Source organism: Marmota monax, unplaced genomic scaffold (genome assembly GCF_021218885.2).
Source record: "Marmota monax isolate L192 unplaced genomic scaffold, Marmota_monax_Labrador192_F-V1.1 WCK01_AAM20220418_F8-fsc00021, whole genome shotgun sequence".
Classification (NCBI taxonomy): domain Eukaryota; kingdom Metazoa; phylum Chordata; class Mammalia; order Rodentia; family Sciuridae; genus Marmota; species Marmota monax.
The window spans coordinates 12,274,258-12,279,726 of record NW_026695228.1 but is presented as its reverse complement, the minus strand read 5'-3'; positions in this window follow the sequence as shown (position 1 = coordinate 12,279,726).

Sequence of the window (5,469 nt, the reverse complement as noted above, 5' to 3'; positions counted from 1 at the left end):
AAAGATGGGATTTTGTGCTTTTCTTTGATGGGAAGAGGATGAGAACATTTTTATTTGTTGTACAAATAAAGGCAGAAGCTTCAGGTTGTTTTATAAGAGTTACGTATGGGTAGAAGGATAAGAATGAATGCTGAGTAGCAAAGGGGCAGACTGTGCTGGTCCTGTAACTAACTGTCTGTGTCTCTCCTTCTGCTCTGGTTGTCTGGAGCTTGCCCACTACAGGTTGCTTTTCTTGGTTTACCCAGGCTCTCATGTTAGCTGGCTTCTGGCTGAGTTTTGCCAATAGGAGACACTACTGGGTGACCTGAGAATAAAAGAAGAAAGAAGCCAGGGAATTTCTTCCTCTTCCTCTCTGTCCTGGCACCATCTCCAGCAGGAACTGGGTCTCTGCCGTAGTTCAGGGGCTGGGTCTCCTCCATAGCTTCAGTTAATGGCAATACAAATTTTATGTATGTGAAAACTTGTGTGCTGAGCTTTTGAAATGTGTCTCTGGACACTTACTTCATTTGTTAAATCTGCCAAGAGAAAGGATTGCAAGACACTATTAATGAGGCAATCTACTAAAGGTAGTTATCTCTAAATGGTAGCATTATTGATGACTTTTTTTCATTAGCTTTTTTTTTTAAAGAAAAAAGTATGCCCCCTTTCACCTCTGTTAATGCTCTCTGATGAATAGTGCGAACTGTCACCTGGTATTTATTTTCAGGAACCCTTAATTGCAGCTAATCAAGCATTTATCTTGCCTTTACAAGTTCTAGCTGCAGGTACATTTTTAGCTATCCTCAGTAAAGCAACATAATTGCAGTAGAAACTATAGAAATGAATCTAAGAAAAAGTGAGAGATGAGCATCATTGCTTATTACTTAAGCACTGCTACCTACATAGAGACCAGGAAGAGAAAACAACATCTCAAGTGGAATTTATGGAGCAGGGAAGCTGTTGGCAAGGAGCTTAAATAAAAACACCATGGTGTTTGCATATGATGAAATGGATCCAGTATACCAATTTATTCAGCCAACAGAATTCCATATTATTTAATTTGCAAATTTCAAATCTCAAGTTAAATATTGGTTTTTCTCTCTAAAATGTTTTTTTATTTCTATTTTAAGGATAAAAGGGTTTCCTTGTCTAGGTCAGTCTAACCTGCCTTTGCTATTCAGATATTGTTGGTAGAACATTACAATAACTTTTAGACTTAAATTATAATCTTAGTGACTATCAAGTACAGCCTTTCATCTAACAGGAAATTGAGATAAAGTACATGGTTAGGGGGACAAGTAGCAGAGCTGGGACCACAAATCACCTTCTTGACTCTATCTTCACATTTTTCCATAAACAAGATGAGTGATTCTCAGATGAACAGTGTTTTTTTTTTTTCCCTTCAACTCTCCCCCCACCACAACAATACCACCCTGGTGGTTCTCCTATGTTCCCTCTCCCAGATGATAAACATGGATTATCATCTTCCATTTCTCAAACCAAAATCTAAAATCCGAGATTTACTATGAGGATGGTCTCTGAATCAAAAAATCAAGGAGTTACCTCTTATAAACGAATCTACTCCATTTCCCAGATATTCCTCTTTTCCACAGGGGGGAACAAGAGATGTGCAGAATACAGAAATAACTTGGCCATGTACGTATCAATCCTAAACAAGTTAGATCATGCCTCTGTGATGGGGCTAAAAATAGTTTGAAAGCCTGTGCTTGGGGAAACCCTCTTTATTGGTTCCTCTTCATTCATTCATCCCTTTACAAGTTCACAATGTACAGATGGCCACTCAGGCTCTGTGATGTGTCCAGGGCCCCAGGATCTTATCCAAGGAAGCTTTTGGTTAATGCAGAAGTTTTCCTAGTGGAGGTCAAGAAAGAATGCCCCAAATTTCATTTGTATTAATTTTTTTCTATTTTTAGCTTTTTAAAAAATATTTATTTTTAGTTGTAGGTGGACACAGTATCTTTATTTTATTTTTATGTGGTGCTGAGAACCGAACCCAGTGCCTCACGCATGCTAGGCAAGCACTCTTCCACTGAGCTACAATCCCAGCCCCAGAAGATAAGAATTTTGCTCTCTTTAATTCCTGGTCCTGTCTCCAATCTCTTGTATTTTTTTTTTTTTTGGGGGGGTAGGGCACTGGGGATTGAACCCAGGGGCACTTAACCACTGAGCCACATCCCCATCCCTTTTTATTTTGAAACAAGTTCTTGCTAAGTTGCTCAGGGGCTCACTAAGTTGCTGAGGCTGGCTTTGAAGTTATGATCCTCCTACCTCGGCCTCCCACCTCATCCTCCCTAGCCTCTGGGATTATAGGCGTGTGCATCTGTGCCTGGTTTGTGTCATATTTTTGATTAGACAATATCCATTTACATTAAGATGGCTTTTCTCAGCAGAACCGTAAAATATTCTATGTTTATTTTTCTTTTTCTGCTCAACTGTATATTTCCTTTGGAGTTCTTAATTAAGTTGTCTATTTGTTTCAGTTTGCTCAACACTGGTTCAACCCAATCCTCACTAGTTGTCTAAGTCAGCAGTTCTGAAACTTTTGGGTCTCAAGGCTACTTTACACTCTTAATATTCTGGAGCATTCCACAGTACTCTTGAGTATGTGAGTCATATCTACTTCGTTTACCCAATTAGTATTTAAAACTGAGGAATTTAAAAAAATTATCTATTAGTACATTAGAAATACTGAACCTATTTCATGCTATTATGGTTTGGATCTGGAATGATTCCCAAAGAGCTCCTGTGTTGAAGCATGATCCCTCATGCAGCAAAGTTCAGAGGTGGAAATTTTAGGCAGTGATGAAAACTCTGACCCAATCAATGGATTAATCCACTTGCTGGATTGATTCATTGACAGTTCAATGGACCACCAGGTGGTAACTATAGGCAGGTGGGGCATGGCTGTAGTTAGTAGGTCCCTGGGAGTGTGCATTTGGATTGTATCTGTCCATGGTGCCTTTTTCTCTCACAGTTTCTTGACTGCCACAAGCTGAGCAGCTTTCCTCCAACATGTAGTTCCACCATAATGTTCAACTTCACCTTGGGCATGGGGCAGTGGAGTTGGTAGGAGAACATGGACTGAGACTTCTGAAACTGTGAGCCTAAAATGAACTTTTCTTCCTCTAAGTTTTTTTTTGTCAGGTATTTTGACCACCGCAACGAAGAGCTAATACACACGCTAACATAAATAACAGTTTACAATAAAGCATAACTTTATTTTCTGAAATAAAACAAATTTAGTAAGAAAAAATTTTATATACATTTTCAAGTGTTTGTATGTTGAGCTTATTAGAAGACAGCTCGCTTCTCATATCTGCTTCAGTGTTCAATCTGTTGTATCACTTGCCATTTAGCCTCTTGAAAATTCCACCATTTTCTTGTAAGAGAATAAGATTTTAAAAGGAAAACAATATCTAGTATTAAGTATGTAATTTTGACCTTGAAAATTCCCTAATAGGGTCTCAGGGACCCTTAGGGTCATTGAATCTTACTTAGAGAATTATTGGTCTAAATACATTTTGAGGCACTGGGTGTTTTAATAATTTAATCTTTTAAAAAGAAATTGATTGAAGATCCTTCTGACTGCCTCAATCTCACCTGCTTTAGCTCTACGTTTGATGCTCAATAGTGAATCCTGGGATCTCCCTTCATTACTATTTACTATTCACTAGATTCTCGTAATTTCTCTCCTGTAATAAATAGTATGCTTCTTATAATCCAAGACTCTTTCTTGTTCTGATGGACTAGATCCTGCTATAGCTTTCTGTGAAATGATAGACAGGAATACATTTTTCTAGACTTTGCATGTCTTTATTCACATAGCTGATGGAGAGTTTGGCTGAATTCATAATAATAATTTGGAAAAAGTTTTTCTTCGTTATTTTGGATGCATTGCTTCATTGTGATTTGGCTTTCTATGTTGTTGTTAAAAAGTCAAAAGCCACTGTGATTCCTGATCCTATTACTTTACCTTCAAGAAACTTGCTTTTCCTTAACAGAAAATCTTGTTTCTTCATTCAGAACACTTCTGATACCAACTGTGTGGGCAATTCTCCTGTTCTCTGGGGACACCAACTGGGTGTCTTCCAATTTCATTAAATTCTGACATTAACTACATAGAGTTAATGCAGATTCATTTCGTTAAGGGCTCAGTCCCACAAAACTGGTCAACTGATTTTTAACAAGAATGCCCAGATTATCCAATGGGGAACAGAATAATCTTTTCAACAAATAGTGCTAGAACAAGTGGATAGCCACATGCAAAAGAAGGAAGATCGACACCTAACTCTCATATTTTGTGCGTGTGTATCTGTGTGTGTGTGTGTGTATATATATATATATATATATATTTTTTTTTTTTTTTTTTTTTTTTGTGGTGTTGGGGATTGAACCCAGGGCCTTGTGCATTCGAGGCAAGCGCTTTACCAACTGAGTTATATCCCCGGCCCGCACATTTTGTTTATTAACACATTTTTATAAATATAAAAAAATTAAGTCAAAATGGATAAAAAATGGATCATAACCCCACATATAAGAAGTGAAACTATAAAATTCTTTGAGGGAAATATGAGTGTAAATCTTTATGACCTTGATTTTGGCAATGGGATTCCCAAAAGGAATGGAAGGACAAATAGATAAATTAGACTTCATCAAAATGAATAAATTTTGTTTATCAAAAAACACTGTCAAGGGGCTGGGGATGTGGCTCAAGTGGTAGCGCGCTTGCCTGGCATGTGTGCGGCCTGGGTTCAATCCTCAGCACCACATACAAACAAAGATGTTGTGTCCGCCGAAAACTAAAAAAAAAAAAAAAAAAAAAGACACTGTCAAGCTAGATGTGATGCACACATGTAATCTTAGAGTCTTGGGAGCTGAGGATTGCTGCTGCAGTCCGGCTGCAGTAAACTAACCGGGGGGTGATGAACAACTTGTGTACATTGATACAGCAGGAGTGGGAGCCGTTTATTGTAGGACAGGAGGGGTATATATACATTCCACACAGCTTATCTTAATTAACATAAACTAGATACAGCAGTCAACCAATAAGGAATCTCCACACTTAATGGCTCGCTGGTGTTACTTCACAAACCACTCCCTCTGGCAAAATGCCAGGTGCCATCTTGACTTGTTTACAGACTCTAACAGATTGCAAATTCAAGACCAGCCTGGGCATTGTAGCAAGATCCTGTCTAAAAAATAACAACCCAAAACTTCTAGGGATATAGCTCAGTGATGAAGTGTTCCTGAATTATATCTCTTGTACCTCCCAGACCCAGAAAGACACTATCAAGAAAGTGAAAAGACAACTCACAGAATGGGAGAAAATATTTGTAAATCATAGGATCTGATAAAGGCCTATTAGCCAGAATATAGGGGGAAAAATAAAACTCTTACAACTGAACAACAAAATTGTAAACAACCTCAAAGATACTTCTCCCAAGAAAGCATACAAATGGCCAGTAAGCA